The 26,827-nt window shown below is 45.5% G+C and overlaps 1 long non-coding RNA gene across 1 annotated transcript in view; it reads right to left on the reverse strand.

The window, feature by feature from the left end:
• Window positions 1-729: 729 nt before the first annotated feature.
• Window positions 730-26,827, reverse strand: part of LOC138645903 (uncharacterized) — a 74,958-nt gene continuing 48,860 nt past the window's right edge. The window contains exons 2-3 of the long non-coding RNA XR_011314806.1: window positions 2,045-2,197; window positions 730-1,953 (exon numbers count right to left, since the gene is read on the reverse strand). This is a non-coding gene — a long non-coding RNA (uncharacterized lncRNA). The remainder of the gene's footprint in view (window positions 1,954-2,044; window positions 2,198-26,827) is intronic.

A 26,827-nucleotide genomic window follows, 5' to 3' on the forward strand; every position in this document is an offset into this window, starting at 1 on the left:
TAACCGGCCGGCTTCTTTGTTTAAAATGAGCGCCTTCAGGACCTGCGAATGACGTCGCGGCTTCTGATTGGTCGCGTGCCGCCCATGTGACCGGCACGCGACCAATCAGAAGCCGCGACGTCATTCTCATTCACAAAACTCCTAATTCTAGGAATTAAGGACCTGCGAATGACGTCGCGGCTTCTGATTGGTCGCGTGCCGGTCACATGGGCGGCACGCGACCAATCAGAAGCCGTGACGTCATTCGCAGGTCCTGAAGACGCTCATTTTAAACAAAGAAGCCGGCCGGTTACCAGCGTGAAGTCCAGGGGCCGCCGGAGAGGTGAGCATATCAATATTATTTATTTTAATTCTTTATTTTACACATCCCTATGGATCCCAGGGCCTGAAGGAGAGTTTCCTCTCCTTCAGACCCTGGGAACCATGAGAATACCTTCCGATACTTGATGTCCCATTGACTTGTATTGGTATCGGATATCGGTATCGGCGATATCCGATATTTTTTGGGTATCGGCCGATACTATCCGATACCGATACTTTCAAGTATCGGACGGTATCGCTCAACACTACTTATTACTATACTATCTGAAAAAAAAAATACTTTACTTACAGAACTGTGTGTTGTTTTGACTTAATTAATAGATTTAGATGAACATAATATGATTGTATATGATGTCATAATGATTGGACAAGCACAAAGAAATTGGCTTTCAAACTCATTTTTATAAATGATATTTTTAGCCAATTTTTACCTTTCAGTAAACATATTGCCAGCATATGGCTTTTGTGGCCTTAAAAACTTGGCCAGAGCCAAATAATAAACAAAAACACAATGCTATAACAGCAGATTATCATTTTGTGTGTATATTACACACAATTTGCATCAAGAATCAACCAGTTTTTATAGATTCTGATATGTTGGTGGAGGTGATGGCGGCAGTTCAGGTTGCTGCTCTTGTGGCCTTTGTTGGCCCAAATGCCCTTCACCCTGTTGGTGTGATCTCTGTTGGCCCTGCCCCAAAACCTAGCCCTGCTCAGATTGCAGACTTGACTACTGGCCATAAGGGTTCATACTATGGGCATCATGACGATAATAGAAGTCGTATGAGTCATAACCCCCACCAATATGACCATGTCATCCAAACCCAGGTTGGGACCAGCCTCCAACACTGGTCTAGACAAGTAGCCATATTGGTAAGGTTGCTGGAAGGATGCTATTTGGTAATTTGTAGACATTGGTGGGTTCTGTTGAGGAAAGGTTGTGAGGTTGACATTGATGGGTTCTGTTGGGGATAGGGTAGTGAGGTTGATATTGTTGAGTTTTGTTGGGGATAGGGTTGAGGTGTAGGCCCACGTGGAGGAGGTGCTTCAGATCCCTCTTGAGCATGCACTGGTTGATTCCTTGGCATACGTAAGAGGTTACATGGTGACATCTGTCAACTCTCAATGTACTCAAACAAATTATTAGGGCCATTTGGGCGGGTGCATGCATCAAGAAGGGTCTGCATGCACCCTCTCACACGTAGCCTCACCTCACGGGGAATGGGACGGAGATACCGGGCCAGGCTACGCGCAAATGTCTCCTCACCCTCATCCTGAGTAGCCCTGGCCAAATATTTTAAGACAACTGTGTTCACATTCCTTTGGCTTGCCCTAATCTCTCTCCTTCTGCGGCCACGGCGTGAGGTCACAGCAAGCTGTGGTGAGGCCTCAAGCGGAACAGTGGGGCTGCTGCTGTGGCCAGTATCCTCGGGCATCAGTGAAGCTGGTGCATCTGTAGGTGGTGCTTGACCAGGTGGTTGTGAAACATGAGGGGCAGCCGAAGATGGATCCGGAGGGAGAATCATAGAAGGAGCCGTAGATGATCCAGCCACCTCTTCTCCTTCACCAACAGGATCTATGAGTGCCTCTGAATCTGAATCTGTCTCCCTCTCAGTGAGGTTGGATTGAGTTCTGTTAATCGAAAAATTAAAATAAAAAAAAATTACAATCATCTATGACCATTCCTAACATATGTGTATTGTGATGTGTGCTTTGAACTTACGTTCTTAGATCCATACTGGGATCCAGAAAGGACAGCCATCAAAATAAATGTATTTTTGTTTGGCTGGAGCATATGAGCCACTCCTGGCCCGCTGCTGCCTTTCTCTTCGGTACTGGTCCCGAATGCTTCTCCAACATCTCATAACATCATCCACTGTAATGACAGAGAAGAAAATAATGTATGAGGACATTGTGCACATTGGTAACACAAGGTGTCAGTGATTTCACAGATTTAAATAGGCCCTATTCTAAGCTCCATTTCTTACTTAATATCTGCAATTAGCAAAATAACCACACACAAATACCACTATCCCATAAAAGGGGGACACCATAAAATGTAAGTTAACAAGAACAGGGTCCTGTCCCCTCTATACCAGTCTGTCATTGTCAATTTGCTAACTGTAAGCGACATCTATAAATGCTGCACGTAACCCCTTTATCATGTCCTCCATCATTACATAAATGCTGCAATATACATACAAATTGTAAGCATAGCGCCCAAGCCCATAACCCCTACTGGGGAGTGGGCAACACCTCATATAACAGTTACATCATATCAGGAGCACAGATATTAAGATGTGATCCAAGAAGTGCCACTGAAATACATTTTTTTATATATAAAACCAAATCCTTTTATTTAACACTTAAAATACAAAACACACATATATATAAACATAAACAAGATGCCTCAAAAAACAACCCATATTACAGTCAGCAAACATAAGGATACTAGAGCCTGGTAAATATAATTAAAGTGTGGACATTAATCATGTAATCAGTCTGTAAACCTCTGAAAGACTATAAATATCTTAGAGCCATCACTAAATAAAGGCCGTATGGGCCAAAACCACACTATATATCGCACTACTGGAGACTAGAGCAATAATAACCGCTTCTATGTGCAACACCTCTGGTCTAAGCCATATGGTTATAATGTAATACGCGGTATGTCCCGTCTCCCATACATATTACCTGCTCCGTGCCTTCTCCTAAAATGCTCTGCGCAGTGGTGTGCTGTGTCCGAAAAACCCCGACGCGCATTTTGCGTGATGCTTCTTCCTGGGGGTGTGTCTAAGGCGATGGGACTCACAGGTTATAAATGATCAGTGTCCAATCAAAAGTATAGTGGGCGGAGATTTCTATTGTAAACACATTCGTATCCGCCCTTGAAGCCTAACCGTGTCCGCTCTTAACATCCCAAATTACCTACAATTCATAGCACTGGGGCAACGATGATCACAGACCATAACAAGATCTAATGCTTTGAAGGGAATTGTGAAGAGACCACATCCAAAATGTCGAGACCACTCGTGTTACTCAAGACAGAGGCGTGACTTCTCATACGTCACGTCCTCTCCGCCCCACCAGCCAATCACTCCGCTACCATGACGACCAAAGTACATACACGGAGGCAAAGTACAGACTCATTCAGTAAGTATACACCTGACAGAAGAGAAACAATGATCAGACACTATTACCAAATCCAAACATTCTAATAATTACGCGATGGAACCAGATTAGGTATAATCAAATATATAGTAAGTCGCCCAAGACAAAGGTGGAGCTACTCAGACGTCATAGTCACTGCCCCCTAATCACTCCAAACCGCTGCCATGGTAACTACCACACATTCATACGGGACATAAACGGAGCTACTCATAATTTACATGATCACCGCCCCACAAACAACCAAAACGCTGCCATAGGCTATCATATATTAAACCCAGGCAGAGACCCACAACCCAAAGAAGTCGCTACCATAGTAACCAACACACATTCATGGAACCATCCCAGAATGTCAGATGTAGCGGGCAATGTGCCAGACTGGTACTCAGTCAGGTAAATGGAAATGCTGCACACTCATAATAACATTCATATCGGCTGTCTCACAATCTCAATAACCTAACATAACCAGGAGGGCACTAATAACCGAACTCTATATAGTCAGACATTAATGTATCATACAGACGTTATACTAAGACACACAGCCTAGGGCCTAATTTCCTATACCCCTAAGGCTTATAAAAAGCTATAAACTAACAGCCTGTCAGAAAGAGAAAAAAGAAATAGTAGTAATAAGACCACTCATATACCCAAATATGGAAACACACCACATCACAAGACTACAAACCTTATGTACAAATAAGAACATCCAACCGTAATTGAGAAAAGCACATATATTCATAATATATACCATACTGGATGGACCCAAAGTGCATGTGCAACTCATTAAAGTGAAGATATGCCAGTCACAAATGACTGAGGGCATCATTGAAACCACAACGATGCCCACAAGACATTTGCTACATAATATGGCTAGAACAAATCCAGCAGTGAAATGAGGTTGGATAAAACCTTATACATAAAAAAGGAATTGCTCAGGTAGAGCAACAGGCGCCTGAGCATTTTAATGCTCGCTTATCCCTAATTTCTAAATTTTATACTATTTCTGTCATATCAATGAGGTTCATCTGATTATCTCATTACACAAAACACAACAACCTTTCTCCTTATGGCTCTTACCTAGAGTTGATTGAAGATAATCAAACTTTGTAGTGGCAGCACCTGCAACTATAATGTGTATTTAATTATATTATTTGATGGTATATGGATCGCCCCATATAGGGCAGTGGGGTACTTGGTACCGGGTCCTTCGGTTCTGAAGGGGGATGCCACGGTGGCTGACCCGTTCCGTGGCCCTAGGGACGTCCGTATTAAAAGGGAAAGGTCTTTAAAGGGGAAATGTTCATGACGCCACCTGTGGTATTCGGTCAGGGTGACCGACGCTGCTTAGGGGTCCGCTGGGGTGATGTTATGGCAGCTAGATGGTATACCTTCCCACCGGTGAAGTATGTCCCCAGGGCTTCCCAGTGTGTAGATGGTGGATGGTGTAAGGCGCAGTGAAGAACGAGGACACAAGGTTGCAGTCTCTTTACCTTTTTACTGAACGCTTCAGCATCCACAGTCCAGAGCACCAGATCACAGGACAGGCAGAGTCCGGCTGGATTGGAGGCAAATCCAGAGTCCCTTTAACCTGGTGGAAATCAGTAGCCTTCCTCTAGCACCTAAGTGTTGTAGTACCTTACTGCTGAGCTCCTCATAAGGTCCTCACAACAAATGTTGTAAATGTTCTAGATGTTGTGTCTCTCTCTGTCCCCCAGATGGATAGAACAAACCCGTATGACCGGTGGCGTGAGGCTTTTTACAGGGACTCTATCAAGCCCCAGCCTCTCGTGGGTGCCACCTTTCCTCCGGGGTTTGGGGCGGGCAGGTAACGTGAAATTAGCTGTGCCGGTCACATGGGCGGCACGCGACCAATCAGAAGCCGCGACGTCATTCTCATTCACAAAAACTCCTAATTCTAGGAATTGAGGACCTGCGAATGACGTCACGGCTTCTGATTGGTCGCGTGCCGGTCACATGGGCGGCACGCGACCAATCAGAACCCGGGACGTCATTCCCAGGTCCTAAAGGCGCGCATTTTAAACAAAGAAGCCTCCCGTTTAGCAGCATGATGTCCAGCGGCCGCCGGAGAGGTGAGCATATCAATATTTTTTATTTTAATTCTTTATTTTACACATCCCTATTGATCCGATACCGATACCCGATATCACAAAAGTATCGGATCTCGGTATCGGAATTCCGATTTCGCAAGTATCGGCCGATACCCGATACTTGCGGTATCGGAATGCTCAACACTAACTAGCAGTATTTGGTCAGTATTTTACATCAGTATTTGTAAGCCAAAACCAGGAGTGGAACAATTAGAGGAAAAGTATGATAGAAACATATGCACCACTTCTGCATTTATCACCTCCTGGTTTTGGCTTATAAATACTAATGTAAAATACTGACCAAATACTGCTAGTGTGACGGCAGCCTAATAATGTTTGAATGAGGCCTGCCAGTTGTATCCTTTCTGAGGTCTATGGATGACTGGATGACCCCAATATAATTTATTACTGGCTTTGCACTTTCTGCAAAGCCTTTAAGCGTAAGAGTACATCAACTACACTTTAAAAATATGTTAATGAGGTCCACCAGTTGTTTCTTTTCAGGAGTATATGGGTGACCCTCCTTATATTTTCTTTATGCCTTTGCACTTTCTGCAAAGCCTTTACCAGTGTGTGAGTACATCAGTTAAACTTTCAAAATATTTACATTCAAAAAACATTTCTGGATGGTAAACCCATACAGTTTAGCACAGTTTGTATTACATTATGATGCTATGTAACACTCCAAAAAACTATTTAAAAATTTTTCTGGATTCAATTACTAATTCATACAGTATTACAAGCTTTGTAGTACATTACATAATGAGATTTAAAACTCAAAAAATAATTGAAAAATTTGTCTGGATTCAATTAGACACCCATTGAGTAATAGGTATTTTCTGTTACATTTCGGTGGCATATAACACGCCAAAAAGCAAAGAAAAAAGTGTCTGAATTTAATTAGTCATCCATAGAGTATTAGATTCTTTTTATGACAGTAGGGTGATGTATCGTTATAATAGATAAATGTGGATGAAATCTGAGCTGCTGTGACAAATGACAAATCCAGATATAGTTGTGAAATACTCAGATTTTTGTAGTTGATGATGAGGTTTGCTCACATGTCAGGAGGAAATTTTGTCCAATTCTCTTTGCTGATCATCTGGAAATCATTAAGATTTTGAGGCTGTAGCTTGGCAACTCAGAGCTTCAATGCCTTTCATAAGTTTTCTATGGGATTAAGGTCCGCAGACTGGCTAGGCCACTTCATGACCTTAATGTGCTTCTTTTTGAGCCACTCCTGTGTTGTCTTGGATGTAAGATCTGGGTCATTGTCTTGCTGGGAGCCTACTGAAGAAGGCTTTTCACTGCCGAAATGTGCGTAGGGACAGGTCGGCTCCACAGCACACTCACGGTATTTATTTTATCCTTACAAAAATCCTGGTGTGTTTTTCATTGAATTTTATTGTCACATGGATTATCTTCATAGGACACTTTATTTTCACATAATTTTTATATTTTACTGTTGTAATCACACTTTTTTTGAGGGTTTTGTTTACTGGTAGTTTATGTGTTATCCTGTGGTGCCACCTTTTCGCCAACTTTGGTCTTTGACATAATATATTATATCTATTTTGTTTTTTGTCATAAATAAACTGCTACGTTTTTATCATGAGTTTTTAGTATTTGTGTTTGTTATACACTTTTTAGTTTATATGATGTTAGTGTTGTGGTGTAGAACGCATCTTACAGCTGTGCCTTTTCTGGGGTGGCTGGGGGCAGAAGTTTTTAGCCGGGGGGGGGGGGCAATAACCATGGTCCCTCTCCAGGCTATTAATATCTGCCCTCAGTGACTGGCTTTCCAACTCTGGTGGAGAAAATTGTGCGAGAGCCCACGCCATTTTTTTCCGTGATTTAACACTTTATTTTAACACCTAGAGCTCCCAAATTTTGCACACACAAACTACTAACATTATTAGTGAGGAATATGTAAAATACAACAGATATGAAATGGTTTACTGTATGTAAGGTAAGCCATGTCTCATATCCTGCAGGGTTTGATAAGGAGCAAAAGCCAGCAATTGAATCACTGGCTTTTATGCTATCTAGCTCTGTATGTAATATAAATATATATATATATATACTGTATATGTATATGCGGCGCACCCCCACGTAAGGGCAATGGGGTACTCGGTACCGGGTCCTTCAGTTCCCTCAGCTGGGATGTCCCGGTGGCCCGACCCAGACTGTGGCCCTATGAAGGGCGCCCAAATAAAAGGGGAGAACAGTTATTTGTAGATAATGGTAGTGTTCGTGATGCCACCTGTGGTATTCCATCAGGGTGACCAACGCTGCTTAGGGGTCCGCTGGGGTGATGGAATGGCAGCTAGATGGTATACCTTCCCACAGGTGAAGTATATCCCCAGGGCTTCCCAGAAGTATAGATGTTGATGGTGGATGGTGCAAGGCACGGTGAATAACGAGGACACAATGGGTGCAGTCTCTTTACCTTTATTGAAGGCTTCAGCATCCACTGTCCAGAGTGCCGGATGACAGGGTAGGCAGAGTCCGGCCGGTCTGATGGCAATTCCAGAGTCCCCTTATCCAGGTGGAAATCAGTAGCCTTCCCCTTGCGCACAGTAATGTAGTAGGTCCCTACTTGCATTAGCTCCCATAGGGTCCTCACTCTTGTTACTCTTCTCTCTGTCCCCCAGATGGATTGGACAAACCCATATGACGGTGGTGGCCTGAGGCTATTTTATAGAGACCCTAGCGTTGCCCCTACTCCGCGTTGCCACCTTGTCTGCTTAGGTTCTTAGGTCAGACAGCTAACTTGGAATCGACTGTCCTGCCGGTCTCTGAAGTAAAGCGTAGAGTCTATTAATCCCTCGGTGCTCCGGCTACCGGATCTGCGCTCAGTGGGAGGCAGCCTGCTTCTAGCTGGTCTCCCATTGGTGTTTCACTTCTGTTGCTACGACTTCTGTGCTCACTCATGATGGCACACTTCCTTTCTTGTCCTTTCCTAGGAGGCTGCTGCATGGGTTGCAGGCGCAGCTCCGTGTCCTTCTTTCCCTTTCCTGGGCCGAGCCCAGTCTGCTTCTCTCCTCTCCTGCAGACTATCTCCTTCTCCCTCCAGTCAGAACTGCCTAACTTCCTAACCAACTCCCAGTTTTACCCAAGTGTGAGGAGTGGCCTAATAGATAGAATCTTTTGCTCCCCCTGGTGGCCGGCGTGTGAAGTGTGTGTGTGGCTGTGATACCTGGCAGGGTGAATTCCTTTGGTGCCATCAGACGTAACATCGTGTATCTTGGCCGTAAAAAACGGACCGTATTTTTATACTTTACGTGTGACCCCGGCCTAATAGAAACACGTCACCACTTCTGTATTTTTCACCCACTCCTGGTTTTAACTTAAAAATACTGAATGTGTGAACGTGGCTTAAAGGTGAAAGTTAGCCTAACTTTGCTAACAAATACCAAATGCACCCATTAAGAAGTCCATTAGAATATACAGTAGAACGTCACCAGGCAATCTGTCCCAGTCATAAATGTTTTACAGTACAGATGTGATTTACAGCAATAAAAAAATGTAATACTATCATTGCTAATTTAATACTATCATTACTAGCATTTGTTATCAATGGGAAAAATAAATCTTAATGAATTGTTTTTTAATACAGGATTGGCAAATGCAGCAGCCTAACTAATTTGTATAATAGCATGCAGGTGCACAACATTAATCTCTGTATTTCAGTTAATAATGCAATGGAAATCCCAATCTGAGTGTAATAATGATTGACAAATTCTAAGCATCTCCTCTTCAACTGCAATTGGCGCGATAAGGCACGGTTTCAGCTCAGTTCATTTTTTGCATAGTTTTGTGATAAGACACAGTAATATATCTAAAGAATGTGGTAAGGAGGATACTTATCAAGGTTCACACAAATCAGACCCTGGAAACCTAAGCACTAAGAAATACATATCAGTCCTCAATGCATAGAAATAGATTGTTAGAATGGAATCAGATGCTTATACAGAATATCATTGTACAGCATGTACAGCAATATGAACCCCATCATGGCATTTTACATAACTGTATGTCATGATTGGGAAGGGGTTACCGAAAAATGACACACAGTTACGTCATGGGAACCTCCAGTCATCATGCCTGAAGACACAGTGATCGAGTAAAGGTGCCTGTTGTCTCTAACAGCAGGACAACAGTACTTGTGGCCACAGGGAGGTTCGTGGGCTCACCCCGCAACATTGATCGCTGTGATTGGCTGTTCAATTCTAAACAGCCAATCACACCAATTTCAATGTTTCAGCAAATAAAAGTTCCTGAAATTTTGATATCCAGCTAAGATTGATGCTATAACAGCACTGATCATAGGCTGGTGCTAGGCTACAGCAGCATCAGGAGTCCCAGCACTGATTATTGCGATCGAACAAGGCCATCCGACAAACTAATCAATGATTAAGAGTAGAGATGAGCTAACCTTTCGAGATTCGGTTCAGTTTGGATTCGCTAAATGGACCGTTGTTTGCCAAACAGTTCACCCCTCTGAAGATTGTACTATGTGTCATGTTAAGGTGGAGGAAGAGGGGGAGAGGCCACTTGATGCAGCGCTTGCCATCCACTCGATCGCATGCTTTTTCTGAGCCCCATCTACAAGGCGTACTGCTGTGCAGCTGCCAAATAAAGGGAGCCAGGTAGGCCGGCAAAAAACAGATGTTGGCAGTAGTCTTTGGATTGGATGAGTTCAGTTGAGCTTTCATTTCCATTATCATCTATCCCACGTACACGTCGAACACCAAACCTATTCCCCCTTCTACCAACACCTCACTTTTTCCCACTCATATTGTAAGTAGCCTTCCCCTCTTGTATCCTGCTGTTTCACAACCTTAGGCCCACAGCTGTCAGTCACCTGTCACTAAATGAAAAATCACTATTTATTTTCTTAGATCGTGTGTCTGAACAACACTGTTATACATAACAATTTTAAAGTGGAAATATAGCCTTCTGATTTGCCACTGAAACACAGTTTTAGCACAAGCGATTTAAGGTGGCGAATTAGGCCAAGTGGCTGCACCACAACAGTAGGCCTAATGATTTTTACGTGGAAATCTGGCCTTCTGATTTGCCACTGAAACACAGTTTCAGCACAAATGATTTGGAGTAGCTAATTGGGCCTCGTGGCTGCAAAGCTATATTAGGCCGAATGATTTTTAAGTGGAAATCTGGCCTTTTGATCTACCACTGAAACAGAGTGTTAGCATAAATGATTTGGAGTAGCTAATGGGGCTTCCGGAGACTACTACACAGTTTTTCTACTTTGATGCTGGCAGATCGATTTCACACAGGATAAGATCACTTTCAGCAGCAGCACTAGCGCAGGAGCGACCTCTCTGCACTATGACACTGAGCAAATGGCTCCAGCAAAACAAGAAGTCTGCATTTTATATGGCCAGGGACATGTGACTTCGGCAATCAATCACAGAAGACCTTGTGTCATGACGTTGTGGATGGTTTCTGTGCCCTGAAGTAGAAACGCGATGATTAACAGAACTGTGACCGACGTTTGCCGACTTTGAGTAAAAATGCTCATGGTCAGGGCTCATAGAAGGTGATCATTTCTGCTACACACACGCGATCTGATCATTGCCTGTGTCTACTAGAGGTGATCAATGTTCTGCAGATTCTAGTCTCCCATGGACACTATTGAAGCATGCCAAAAGTAAAAAAAAAATATTTTTTAAAATTCACCCCATTCAAAAGAAAACAATAAAAAAATCAAACATACACATGTTTGGTATCGCCACATTCAGAATCGCCCAATCTATCAATATAAAAAAGAATTAATCAGATCGCTAAATGGTGTAATGAGAAAAAAATTAAAAATGTCAGAATTATGTTTTTTTTGGTAGCCACAACATTGCATTAAAATGCAATAATCTGCACCAAAATGGTATCATTAAAAATGTTAGCTCAGCGCGCAAAAAATAAGCCCTCACCCAATCTGAGATCATGAAAAATGTAGGCACTATGGGTCTCGGAAAATGGCGCTTTTTCTTCTTTTTTTAACAAAGTTAAAATGAACCTACCGTATATACTCGAGTATAAGCCGACCCGAGTATAAGCCGACCCCCCTAATTTTGCCACAAAAAACTGGGAAAACTTATTGACTCGAGTATAAGCCTAGGGTGGAAATGCAGCATTTACCGGTGAATTTCAAAAATAAAAATAGATCATTATTTCCCCATAGCTGTGCCATATAGTGCTCTGCACCGTTCATATTTCCCCATAGGTGTGAACCATATAGTGCTCTGCACCGTTCATTGTGCCCCCTAGCTGTGCCATATACGGTGCTCTGCACCGTTCATTGTGCCCCATAGATGTGCCATATACGGTGCTCTGCACCGTTCACTGTGCCCCATAGCTGTGCCATATACGGTGCTCTGCACCGTTCACTGTGCCCCATAGCTGTGCTGTGCCATATACGGTGCTCTGCACCGTTCACTGTGCCCCATAGCTGTGCTGTGCCATATACGGTGCTCTGCACCGTTCACTGTGCCCCATAGCTGTGCTGTGCCATATACGGTGCTCTGCACCGTTCACTGTGCCCCATAGCTGTGCTGTGCCATATACGGTGCTCTGCACCGTTCACTGTGCCCCATAGCTGTGCTGTGCCATATACGGTGCTCTGCACCGTTCACTGTGCCCCATAGCTGTGCTGTGCCATATACGGTGCTCTGCACCGTTCACTGTGCCCCATAGCTGTGCTGTGCCATATACGGTGCTCTGCACCGTTCACTGTGCCCCATAGCTGTGCTGTGCCATATACGGTGCTCTGCACCGTTCACTGTGCCCCATAGCTGTGCTGTGCCATATACAGTGCTCTGCACCGTTCACTGTGCCCCATAGCTGTGCTGTGCCATATACGGTGCTCTGCACCGTTCACTGTGCCCCATAGATGTTCCACATAAATTTGTGCCGCCGCTGCCGCAATAAAGAAAAAAAAACACATACTCACCTCCCTTGATTGCAGCTCCCGGCGTCTCGTTCCGGCGCCTCCATCTTCCCGGCGTCTCTGCTCTGACTGATCAGGCAGAGGGCGCCGCGCACACTGTATGCGTCATCGCGCCCTCTGCCTGAACAGTCAGAGAGCAGAGACGCCGGGAAGATGGAGGCGCCGGCCGGGAAGATGGATCGGCGCCCGGCGGCTGGAACGAGGACAGGTGAATATAACATACTCACCTAGTCCTGGCGATCCTCGCGCTGTCCCCTCCTGTCTTCGGCGCTGCAGCTTCTTTCTCTATCAGCGGTCACCGGCACCGCTGATTAGAGAAATGAATAAGCGGCTCCGCCCCTATGGGAGGTGGAGCCGCTTATTCATTTCTGTAATGAGCGGTCCCACGTGACCGCTGAAGAGAGGAAGAAACTGCAGCGCCGAAGCCCGTGGGACGGCAGGGACAGCGCGAGGATCGCTGGGACTAGGTAAGCATACCTCAGCGCCCTCACCCCCTCACCCGCCGACCCCACCGCTACCGTGACTCGAGTATAAGCCGAGGGGGGCACTTTCAGCCCAAAAATTTGGGCTGAAAATCTCGGCTTATACTCGAGTATATACGGTAGACATGTTTGGTGTCTATGAACACGTAACAACCTGGAGAATAATAATGTCAGGTCAGTTTTAGCATTTAGTGAACATAGTAAAAAAGCAAAACATAAAACAACTTTGGGATTGCACTTTTTTACAATTTCACCACTGTTAAAGACTGGCGGAACGCACCAAGTATAGATGATATGAAACTAGGTGCGTTCGCAGTCCGAGGTCCACTGTGCAGGTAAAAACCCTGCTGCTAGTAAGACGGACTATATGGCGGTACTATAAGTATACACGCACGGGTTAACTTCACCCTGCGTGAAGGAAGCGATCCTGTTGTGTCACAGGACCGCGGTACCGCACATAGAGCGCGAGCAAGAAGTCAGCGAACACAACCCCAACACAGGATTGAAGTCCAATTAGACCACTTGCTGGCACAACACCGCAACTGGGTGTGTAAGGAAACTATTAAAAAAGTATATAAAGGCACGAGAGTGCATGCATTGCCGCACTGACGGACGCCACTAACCACCCAGGCTTGGGTAAGGAAAGCGCAGAAGAAGCGCACGGCGCCGTACAGGTGGTCACAGCAACTAGACGCTGTTATGTGTGTAACGTGCTGTTGGATAAGACGGGCGCTAGATAGCAAACATACACCTTCCGCGAACAGTCATCCAATAGGGAGGGTATTTTAAAGAGCGACTTTCACTCACAACACACACACATATTATCAAGACAATACTAGCGCATGGCCGTGCGGTCATGCGCAGTTTATATAGTTGCAGCACAGGAAGCTGCTACTGAAGTTTTGCCCTTTCAGGACCTTCCTGGAGGACCAATGGAATGTGCTGCAGTACCTGAGCATGTGACCCTCAATCTCCAACGGGAGATCTTGCCCTGGGCATGCTCAGTGTGTGCAAATAAGGACTTAGTCCCAGAGAAGCCCGCTCGCCGCAGATCAGTGCAGGGTACAACAGGAGAGCCAGAAAAGGCAACAGTAACCCTTTGCCCAGAATCAGTCCCAGCAAGACGCTGGGAGCGACGCCTCCGCTGAGCAGGCCCCACTGTGGCCGGTACAGAATGGGAGACCGCAGCAGACAGGGATCGAGATTCCCCTGTGCAGCAGAGGAAACTCGACTCCTAACATTACCCCCCCCATGGCCCCCCCTCTTGGGCCTCGCTACGCTCGAAGGCAGCAATGAGCTGCGGAGCCCGAATGTGCTCAGCAGGCTCCCAGGACCTGTCCTCAGGACCATAACCCTTCCAGTCCACCCAAAAAAATTTTTTGCCACGTACCACCTTGCACCCCAAAATAGCATTCACCTCATAATCGTCCGAAGACGAACCCGATGTCCCAGCAGATGACTCGGAAAACCGGGACATGTACACGGGTTTCAGGAGGGACACATGAAAGGTGTCGGTGATACCCAGGCGTGGCGGAAGAGCCAAGCTATAAACCACAGGATTAACCTGTTCGAGCACTTTGAAGGGACCCAAGCAGCGAGGAGCAAACTTAGTGGACTCAACTTGCAGCCTGATGTTACGGGCGGAGAGCCACACCAAGTCGCCAGGAGCAAAGGTCGGAGCGGGGCGCCGATGAGCATCGGCGGAGGACCTCATTCTCTCCTTAGAGGCCTGAATGGCATCCTGAGTGCGGTCCCAAATATCCCGTGCCTCCACAGCCCAGTCTGCCACCCTGGAGTCCGCGGAAGACACGGGCATAGGCACAGGTACCCGTGGATGCTGACCATAGTTGAGGAGGAATGGGGTTTGTCCAGTGGAGTCGGCTACGGCGTTGTTCAGCGCAAACTCTGCCCATGATAGCAAGGATGCCCAGTCATCCTGCCTGGCTGAAACAAAATGTCGCAGGTATGTGACCAAGGTCTGGTTGGCCCTCTCTACCAACCCATTCGTCTCGGGATGATAAGCGGAAGAGAGATTCAACTCAATACTGAGAAGACGACAAAGCTCTCTCCAGAACCGAGACGCAAACTGGGGACCCCGGTCACTGACAATTTTGTCAGGCATACCATGTAGGCGGAAGATGTGTTTAATGAACAACGCTGCCAAGGCCCGTGCAGAAGGTAACCGTGGTAGCGGCACCAAATGCACCATTTTTGAGAAATGATCGGTGATGACCCAAATGATGGTACAGCCGCGAGATTTGGGTAAACCCACGACAAAGTCCATCCCGACCATCTCCCAGGGCCTATCTGCCACCGGCAAGGGATAGAGTAACCCAGCTGGCCTTTGACGCGGAGATTTATTTTTGGCGCAGGAGACACACGCCAGAATATAATCCCTGACATCCCGGGCCATATGCGGCCACCAGTACGTCCTCGCCAGTAGCTCAGATGTCCTCTTTGTCCCAAAGTGTCCACCCACCCTGGACGAATGAGCCCAAGAGAGAACCTCCGATCGCAAATTAATGGGCACAAAAGTCTTGCCCGGAGGCACAGACTCCAGCGAAACCGGCGCTACGGTTCTCAGGCTCTCGGAAGGGACAATAAGCCGAGGCTCCTCTTCGTCCTCTTCAGTTGACATAAGGGAGCGAGAGAGAGCGTCAGCACGAATATTCTTCTCCCCGGCGAGAAAATGAAGATAAAAGTGGAACCGGGAAAAGAACAAGGACCATATAGCCTGACGAGAATTTAGCCGCTGGGCTGTTTGCAAATAGACCAAATTTTTGTGGTCCGTGTAAACTTGGAAGGGAAAGCGTGCACCTTCCAGAAGATGTCTCCACTCTGAAAAGGCCAATTTCATTGCTAGCAGCTCCCTATCCCCGATGGAGTAGTTTCTCTCCGCTGGCGTGAAGGTCTTAGAGAAGAAGAAGCATGGATGCTTCCGACCTTGAGCATCCTTTTGATAGAGGACTGCTCCAGCACCAACTGATGAGGCATCCACCTCCATTAGGAATGGCTTATCCACATCGGGACGATGTAAGATGGAAGCGCTAGCAAAGTGGGACTTAATAGAAGTGAAGGCCTTGGAGACCTCTTCCGACCACAATTTGGGATTCGCTCCCTTCTTGGTGAGGGCTACCAAGGGAGCTACCAGAGTTGAGAAGTGGGGAATGAACTGGCGGTAATAGTTAATGAACCCCATAAAGCGCTGCACCGCTTTAAGAGAATGGGGCTCTTGCCAGTCCATCACAGCCTGTAGTTTGGCAGGATCCATAGCCAATCCCTGGGCGGAGATGATATAGCCCAGGAAAGGTAAGGACTCCTGCTCAAACATACACTTCTCCAACTTAGCATAAAGAGAGTTTGCCCGTAGGAGTTCGAAGACTCTGCCAACATCTCTCCGGTGGGAGTCAATATCTGGAGAAAAGATGAGAATATCATCCAGATAGACTACAACTGAGGTGGAAAGCATATCCCGGAAGATGTCATTGACAAAGTCTTGGAAAACGGCTGGGGCATTACAGAGCCCGAAGGGCATCACCAGATACTCATAGTGCCCATCTCTGGTGTTAAACGCCGTTTTCCATTCGTCCCCCTCACGGATGCGAATCAGGTTATAAGCACCCCGCAGATCTAATTTAGTAAACACTCTAGCTCCCCGAAGCCTATCGAAGAGCTCGGATATCAAGGGCAAAGGATACTTGTTCTTAATGGTGATAGCGTTAAGACCCCTGTAGTCTATGCATGGACGTAATTGCCCATTCTTCTTCTGCACGAAGAAGAACCCTGCCCCAGCAGGTGACACTGACTTCCTGATGAACCCTCTTGCCAGATTCTCTTGAATGTACTGAGACATGGCCTCAGTCTCCGGGAGAGATAATGGATAAACTCGTCCCCGGGGAGGCTCCGCACCTGGCAAGAGATCGATAGGACAGTCATAGGGGCGATGGGGCGGAAGGGTCTCCACCGCCTTTTTGGAGAACACGTCTGCATAAGACCAATATTGCTTGGGAAGAGAGGAAAGATCTGCGGGTACCTCTGTAGTAGCAACCTGAACGCACTCTCGGTGACACCTACCCCCACATGATTCACCCCATCCCAGAATTCTGCCTGAGGACCACTCGATGTGAGGAGAGTGGTACCGTAACCAAGGTATCCCCAACAGGACCTCATCAATCCCCTCAGGAATGATGAGCAGGGATATAATCTCCTGATGGGATGGTGACATGGACAGAGTAAAAGGGATGGTCTGATGTGTTATCTGTGCGGGGAGTGTCGACCCATTCACCACTCGTACCATTACTGGTTGAGATAGCATAACCAGGGGTATTGCGTGACGTTGGGCGAAGGCAGAAGACATAAAATTGCCCTCTGCTCCAGAATCCACGCAGAGCTCCACCGAGTGGGAGGATGAGCCAAAAGTTATTGTCCCCTTAAAGGACAATTTGGAGGCAAACATCACCGTGTCTAGTGCACCTCCACCTACTACCACTAGACACTGACGTTTCCTCGACCGCTGGTGACATCTGGTGGCTAGATGTCCTGACTGTTGGCAAATATGGCAAACCTGGAGTGCACGAGCGGTCCGGGACTTAGATCCCGCTCGTGACACTACCTTAGGTTCATGAGACTCAGGAGCCTGGGCTGGAGATTCCAAAGGTTTGGCGAAGGTGGGAGCCAGCCGAAACCTCTGCCTACACTGGGCTCGCTCTAACCTCCGCTCGTGAAAACGGAGGTCAATACGAGTAGATACTGTTATTAATTCTTCCAGTGTGGCGGGAATCTCCATAGTGGCCAGGGCGTCCTTAACGTGGTCAGCCAGCCCCCTCCAAAATATGGGAATAAGGGCTTTATCCGACCACTCCAGCTCAGATGCTAGAGTGCGGAAGTGGACGGCAAAATGGCTGACCAAGGACGAGCCCTGAGTCAATGCCAACAGTTGGAGCGCCGTATCATGGGTGACACGAGGTCCTAAAAAGACCTGTTTCAGAGTGCTCAGGAATAACGGAGCACTCTGCACCACATGATCGCCACGCTCCCACAGCGGCGTAGCCCACTGCAACGCCCTGTCCGACAATAAAGATATGATAAAGCCCACCTTAGCCCGCTCTGTAGGGAAACGAGAGGCCAGAAGCTTGAGATGTATTGAGCACTGACTCACGAAACCCCTACAGGACTTACTGTCACCAGAAAATTTCTCTGGTAGCGGGAGGCGAGATAGCGTCGGTACTAGGGCGGCAGTGGACAAGGTAGCTGCAGCCACACTTGCAGCCTGAACAGCGACAGCAGTAACATCCACAGCTGAGGTTGAACGCTCAAGAGCCGCCAACCTTCCCTCCAGCTGCTGGATGTACCGCTGTAAACGCTGATCGTCCGTCATTACTAGCCAGACCTTGGCGCTAGTATTATGTTAAGGACTGGCGGAACGCACCAAGTATAGATGATATGAAACAAGGTGCGTTCGCAGTCCGAGGTCCACCGTGCAGGTAAAAACCCTGCTGCTAGTAAGACGGACTATATGGCGGTACTATAAGTATACACGCACGGGTTAACTTCACCCTGCGTGAAGGAAGCGATCCTGTTGTGTCACAGGACCGCGGTACCGCACATAGAGCGCGAGCAAGAAGTCAGCGAACACAACCCCAACACAGGATTGAAGTCCGATTAGACCACTTGCTGGCACAACACCGCAACTTGGTGTGTAAGGAAACTATTAAAAAAGTATATAAAGGCACGAGAGTGCATGCAGTGCCGCACTGACGGACGCCACTAACCACCCAGGCTTGGGTAAGGAAAGCGCACGGAGCCGTACAGGCGGTCACAGCAACTAGACGCTGTTATGTGTGTAACGTGCTGTTGGATAAGTCGGGCGCTAGATAGCAAACATACACCTTCCGCGAACAGTCATCCAATAGGGAGGGTATTTTAAAGAGTGACTTTCACTCACAACACACACACATATTATCAAGACAATACTAGCGCATGGCCGTGCGGTCATGCGCAGTTTATATAGTTAAAAAACACCAAAAAAGGACACATTCAAGAAAAAACACCAAAACCAGGCAAAGATGCTTACCTGTCTAAATAGGCCTCAATATAAATGCACAAGCAGGGTGCAGCGGACCCAAACAAAATAGCAAGTGCACAGGTGCAATACCTAATGAAACAGCCAGCCTTCAATAAGGGTTTGGCCGTGTGGTACACCAATGCACTAAGATAAAATACTCTGTATGTGGCGTGTTCACACAAGGAATACAAAGCATCTGGCTACAGCCTATTAATGACGCCATATGGCGGGCTGCCCAGTGCTAAAATGCATCCCGTGCGAACAGAGGCCACAATGTACAGAACAATTTGGGCCCAGCTGCACCCTGCAAAATATATACGTGCAAAAAAAAACATATAAATATATGTAAGGTATTAGTTGATATTAAGGCCATAATATGGAAGCTGGCAACCCACGCCAAGGGTCCTTACGTATTGCCAGTCCTACTCTAACATGAAAAACACCAAAAAAGTGTGTGAACACGCCACATACAGAGTATTTTATCTTAGTGCATTGGTGTACCACACGGCCAAACCCTTATTGAAGGCTGGCTGTTTCATTAGGTATTGCACCTGTGCACTTGCTATTTTGTTTGGGTCCGCTGCACCCTGCTTGTGCATTTGTATTGAGGCCTATTTAGACAGGTAAGCATGCCTGGTTTTGGTGTTTTTTGCAGTTTATATAGTTGCAGCACAGGAAGCTGCTACTGAAGTTTTGCCCTTTCAGGACCTTCCTGGAGGACCAATGGAATGTGCTGCAGTACCTGAGCATGTGACCCTCGATCTCCAACGGGAGATCTTGCCCTGGGCATGCTCAGTGTGTGCAAATAAGGACTTAGTCCCAGAGAAGCCCGCTCACCGCAGATCAGTGCAGGGTACAACAGTAGAGCCAGAAAAGGCAACAGTAACCCTTTGCACAGAATCAGTCCCAGCAAGACGCTGGGAGCGACGCCTCCACTGAGCAGGCCCCACTGCGGCCGGTACAGAATGGGAGACCGCAGCAGACAGGGATCGAGATTCCCCCTGTGCAGCAGAGGAAACTCGACTCCTAACACACCACACTTTGAATTTTTTTTCCCATTTTCCAGTACACGATATGGTAAAACCTAAGGTGTTGTTCAAAAGTACAAGTCGGCCTGCAAAAATCGATCCCACGCATGGCCATTTTGACAGGAAATATAAAGTTATGTCTCTAAGGGAAGAAGTGGAGCAAAAAAATCATAATGCAAACCCCAAAATACCTCTGGTCTTAAACAATTTTGGTTCTCAGGTCCTGAGACAGTTCTCTTCTCATCTTCCTGCTCTTCTTGCTTAGGCTAGGTACACACTGCGTTAGTGCAGTCCGTTCAACATATCCGTGAAACGGACTGCACTAACGCAAGTGCCGGCTCTTGCACAGCACTAGCGCAGATGGAGCTTCTGCTAGCTCCATCTGCGCTAGCAGTGACGGACCCGGAAACGCTGCAGCCCGCGTCTCGGGTCCGTCACTCAAATGATGGCACATCGCTAGCGCACGCCCATTGTGGGCGTGCGCTAGAGATGCGTCTGACATTGCAGTCTATGGTGGCGTTAACGGACTACGTTACACCGCGTTATGCAGCGGTGTAACGTAGTCCGTTAAACGTAGAGCCATAGCGCAATGTGAACCAAGCCTTAGTGTCTTACACACAGACACACAATGCAAAGATTGAATCAACTTTTGTCTGGTTTCAGGTGTGATTTTCAAGTTGCCCTCACCTGTTTCTTGCCACAGGTCAGTAAGAACAAGCATCACTTGCTTGAAAAAAAGTTGTTTACCCTTATTTTGGAAATGTGACAACAATTACCTTGTGAATGTAACTGCTATGTCCCCGTGAAGGCAATGGGCTTAACAGCACGAAGGACGCGGCCAGCACAATAGCCCATTGCCTTCACAGGGACATAGCAGTTACATTAACAAGGTAATATACCCCAGGATTCATTTATTCATTGCATGGTTTGTGCTACAGGTATAGACTAACAGCATCCTCTCGCAGCATGGCATCCTAGTTTGTGGGTATTAGCAAAATTGGAATTGATTAGTAAGGATTTTTTAAGGCATATTTTAAAAATATCCATGGGTGAATAATAAAATAAATGACTGCACAAAAGATTAATCCCTTAAGATTGCCTTGCGCAGGCGTGTACTACGGAGGACATAGAATGAACTTCAATCCAATATTGTGGCCAGCACAAATCCACCCATATGACTGAAAACTGGTCCCGCCAAATTCAGGTGACAGGTTCCCTTTAATGACAGGGCCAATTTTTACAATTCTGACCACTGTCCCTTTATGAGGTTATAACTCTGGAACGCTTCAACGGATCCCAGTGATTCTGACATTGTTTTCTCAAGACATATTGTACTTCATGATAGTGGTAACATTTATTTGATATTACCTGCGTTTATTTGTGAGAAAATGCAAATTTGGAGAAAATTTTGCAATTCTTCAACTTTGAATTTTTATGCCCTTAAATCACACAGATATGTCACACAAAATACTTAATAAGTAACATTTTCCACATGTCTACTTTACATCAGCACAATTTTGGAACAACCAAAAAATTTTTTGTTATAGAGTTATAAGGGTTAAAATGTGACCAGCAATTTCTCATTTTTACAACACCATTTTTTTAGGGACCACATCACATTTGAAGTCACTTTGAGGGGTCTATGTGATAGAAAATACCCAAGTGTGACACCATTCTAAAAACTGCACCCATCAAGGTGCTCAAAACCACATTCAAGAAGTTTATTACCCCTTCAGGCGTTTCACAGGAATCTTTGGATTGTTTTAAAAAAAAATTGAACATTTAACATTTTTTCACAAAAAATTTACTTCAGCTCCAATTTATTTTATTTTACTAGGATAACACGAAAAATTGGACCTAAAGATTTGTTGTACAATTTATCCTGAGCTCGCTGATACCCCATATGTGGGAGTAAACCACTGTTTGGGCGCATGGCAGAGCTCGGAAGGGAAGGAGCGCCGATTTTTGACTTTTCAAAGCAAAATTGACTGGAATTGAGATACGACACCATGTCACGTTTGGAGATCCCCTGATGTGCCTAAACATTGAAACCCCCCACAAGTGAAACCATTTTTGAAAGCAGACCCCCTAAGGAACTTATCTAGATGTGTGGTGAGTACTTTGACCCACCAAGTGCTTCACAGAAGTTTGTAACGTAGAGCCATAAAAAAATCATATTTTTTCACAAAAATGATCTTTCACCCCCAATTTTTTTATTTTCCCAAGGGTAACAGAAGAAATTGGACCCCAAAAGTTATTGTGCAATTTGTCCTGAGTACGCTGATACCCCACATGTGGGGGTAAACCACTGTTTGTATGCATGGCAGAGCTCAGAAGGGAAAGTGCGCTGTTTGAGTTTTCAAAGCAAAATTGACTGGAATTGAGATAGGATGCCATGTCGCGTTTGGAGAGCCCCTGATATGCCTAAACAGTGGAAAACCCCCACAAGTGACACCATTTTGGAAAGTAGACCCCCTTAAGAACTTATAAAGATGTGTTGTGAGAACTTGGAACACCCAAGTATTTCACTACAGTTTATAACGCAGAGCCGTGAAAATAAAAATTATTTTTTTTACACAAAAATTATTTTTTAGCCCCCAGTTTTGTATTTTGACAAGGGTAGCAGGAGAAATTGGACCTCAAAAGTTGTTGTCCAATTTTTCCTGAGTACGCTGATACCCCAAATGTGGGGGGACCACTGTTTGGGCGCACGGCGGAGTTTGGAAGGGAAGGAGCGCCGTTAGGATTGCAGACTTAGATGGAATGGTCTGCAGGGGTCACATTGCATTTGCAGAGCCCCTGATGTACCTAAACAGTAGAAACCCCCCACAAGTGACCCCATATTGGAAACTAGACCCCCCAATGAACTTATCTAGATGTGTTGTGAGAACTTTGAACCCCCAAGTGTTTCACTACAGTTTATAACGCAGAGCAGTGAAAATAAAAAAATTAAAAAATTCACAAAAATTATATTATAGCCCCCAGTTTTGTATTTTCCCAAGGGTAACAGGAGAAATTGAACCCCAAAACTTATTGTCCAATTTGTCCTGAGTAAGCTGATATTCCATATGTTGGGGTAAACATCTGTTTGGGCACACGGGAGAGCTCAGAATGGAAGGAGGACTGTTTTACTTTTTCAACGCAGAATTGGCTGGACTTGAGATTGGACGCAATGTCGCATTTGGAGAGCCCCTGATCTGCCTAAACAGTGGAATTCTAACTGAAACTCTTATCCAAAAGCACCCCTTACCCTAATCCCAACCCTAACCATTACCCTAACCACACCCCTAACCCAAACACACCCCTAACCCTAATCCCAACCACATCCCTAACCCCAACACACCCCTAACCCCAACACACCCCTAACCCTAATCCCAACCATAACCCTAACCACACCCCTAACTCCAACACACCCCTAACCCTAATCCCAACCATAACCCTAACCACACCCCTAACCCTGACACACCCCCAACCCTAATCCCAACCCTAATCTCAACCGTAAATGTAATCCAAACTCTAACCCTAACTTTAGCCCAAACCCTAACTTTAGCCCCAACCCTAACCTTAGCACCAACCATAACTGTAGCCCTAACTCTATCTTTAGCCCCAACCCTAACCCTAATGGGAAAATGTAAATAAATAAAAAAATTGTATTTTATTATTTTTCCTTAACTAAGTGGGTGAGAAATGGGGGTTTGATTTACTATTTATAGAGTTTATTTAGTGCATTTCTATGACGCTTTTTACTGCAAAATATAGTTTTTGCATCTCCACATTTTGAGAGCTATAATTTTTCCATATTTTGGTCCACAGAGTCATGTGAGGTCTTCTTTTTTGCGCGACGAGTTGATGTTTTTATTGGTACCCCCATTTTTGGGCACATGACATTTTTTGATTGCCTTTTATTCCGATTTTTGTAAGGCAGAATGACCAAAAACCAGCTATTCATGAATTTCTTTTGAGGGGGGGGCGTTTATACCAATCCACATTTGAAAAAATTGATAAAGTAGTTTTATTCTTGGGGTCACTTTGATTACAGCGATACCTCATTTGTATCATTTTTTTATGTTTTGGCGCTTTTATACGATAAAAACTATTTTATATAAAAAATAATTACCGTATATACTCGAGTATAAGCCGAGAATTTCAGCCCATTTTTAGGCTGAAATCGCCCCTCTCGGCTTATACTCGAGTCATACCCAGGGGCCGGCAGGGGAGAGGGAGCAGCAGCTGTCTAATTATACTCACCTGCTCCTGTCGTGGTCCCTGCACATCCCTGGTTCTCCGGATGCTGGCAGCTTCTTCCTGTAGTAAGCGGTCACATGGTACCGCTCATTACAGTAATGAATATGGACCTGGCTCCACTCCCATAGGGATGGAGCCGCATATTCATTACTGTAATGAGCAGTACCATGTGACCGCTCAATACAGGAAGAAGCTACCAGTGCCAGAGAACAAGGGACCTGCAGGGACCGTGCCAGGAGCAGGTGAGTATGACAGGGCAGTGCACGATACTCACCTGTTCCCCATTCCACCGATGGCTGCCGCTGCGTCTTGCCCATCCTCTGCAGTGACGCTCAGGTCAGAGGGTGCGGTGACGCGATTAGTGTGCGTGCTGCCCTCTGCCTGAGCGTCAGTGCACAGGATGGGGAAGACACAGCGGAGGCCGATGGTGGAATGCAGACTAGTGAATATAGAAAGTGCCGGGGGCCTAAGAGGTGAGTATGTCATTTTTTTTTTATCGCAGCAACTGCATATGGGGCAAATGTCTGTATGGAGCATCTTATAGGGTCATATGAAGCGTTATATGGGGCAAATATCTGTATCGAGCATTTTATGTGGCCATGTGCAGCATTATATGGGGCAAATATCTGTATGGGGCCATGTGCAGCATTATAAAGGGCAAATATCTGTATGGGGCCATGTGCAGCATTATATGGGGCAAATATCTGTATAGAGCATCTTATGGGCCATGTGCAGCATTATGTGGGGCACATATCTCTATGGAGCATCTTATGGGGCCATAATCAGCATTTGTGGAGCATTATATGGGACAAATGTGTCTATTGTTGTTGTTGTGCTGCTTTGGGTTCCCTCCAGTGGTTGTAGGTGGTAATGCAGTTGTCCCTGAGTTGCAGTCCTGGTCAGGTGTTTCTGCTGATTGCAGTTCTGACTGGGGTATTTAGGTGTGCAGGATTCATTAGTCCTTGCCAGTTGTCCATGGTTCTGGGAGGTTTTGGATCTTTGGTTCCTCCTGCCTTGCTGCCATTTCAGCAAAGATAAGTGTCTGGTTTTTGTTTCTGTGGCACACATGCTGTGTGCTTAATAATTCTGTGCTATTCATTTGTTTTCTCTTGTCCAGCTTCAACTGTGTCAGTGTTTTCTCAGTCTTGTTGGATTCTCTGTATTTTCTGCTGTGGATATTTTTTGAAGGATTTTAATACTGATCGCTTAGTATTCTGTCCTATCCTTTCCTATTTTAGCTAGAGTGGCCTCTTTTGCTCAATCCTGTTTTCTACCTTCATGTGTCTTTTCCTCTACTACTCACAGTCAATATTCGTGGGGGGCTGCCTATCCTTTGGGGTTCTGCTCTGAGGCAAGGTAGAATTCCTATTTCCATCTATAGGGGTATTTAGTCCTCCGGCTGTGTCGAGGTGTCTAGGATTTGTTAGGCACACCCCACGGCTACTTCTAGTTGCGGTGTTAAGTTCAGGATTTGCGGTCAGTACAGTTTACAACAACTCCAGAGAAAGTTCCATGCGGCTCCAAGGTCACCGAATCATAACAGTCTATGGAGCATCTTATGGGGCCATAATCAGCATTTGTGGAGCATTATATGGGGCAAATGTCTGTATGGAGCATCCTATGGGGTCATAATCAACATTTGTGCAGCATTATATGGGGCATATTTTAATATGGAGCATCTTATGGGGCCCATCATGAACTGTATGGAGCATTATATGGGGCTCCAGATTCAATATGGATATTTAAAAACACTTAAAATACTGATGTCTCAATTAATTTTACTTTTATTGGTATCTATTTTTATTTTTGAAATTTACCAGTAGCTGCTGCATTTTCCACTCTAGGCTTATACTCGAGTCTTTAAGTTTTCCCAGTTTTTTGTGGCAAAATTACGGGTCTCGGATTATACTTGGGTCGGCTTATACTCGAGTATATACGTTATTTTTGCATCGCTTTATTCTGAGGACTATAACTTTTTTGCTGATGACGCTGTATGGCAGCTCGTTTTTTGCGGGACAAGATGACGTTTTCAGCGGTACCATGTTTATTTATATCCGTCTTTTTGATTGCGTGTTATTCCACTTTTTGTTCGGCGGTATGATAATAAAGCATTGTTTTTGCCTTGGTTTTTTTTTATGGTGTTCACTGAAGGGGTTAACTAGTAGTAAAGTTTAATAGGTCGGGTCATTACGGATGTGGCGATACTAAATATGTGTACTTTTATTGTTTTTTTTTATTTAGATAAAGAAATGTATTTATTGGAACAATTTTTTTTTCTTTATTTAGGAATTATTATTTTTTTTTCACATGTAAATATTTTTTTTAACCTTTTTACTTTGTCCCGGGGGGGACAATGTGCTGGTTAATGTGCTGGGAGCAGTCCGTGACCGCTCCTGGCATATAGTGCCAGATGTCTGCTGTAATAATCAGCTGACACCTGG

This window comes from Ranitomeya imitator, chromosome 7, assembly GCF_032444005.1.
Source record: "Ranitomeya imitator isolate aRanImi1 chromosome 7, aRanImi1.pri, whole genome shotgun sequence".
In the NCBI taxonomy this organism is placed as follows: domain Eukaryota; kingdom Metazoa; phylum Chordata; class Amphibia; order Anura; family Dendrobatidae; genus Ranitomeya; species Ranitomeya imitator.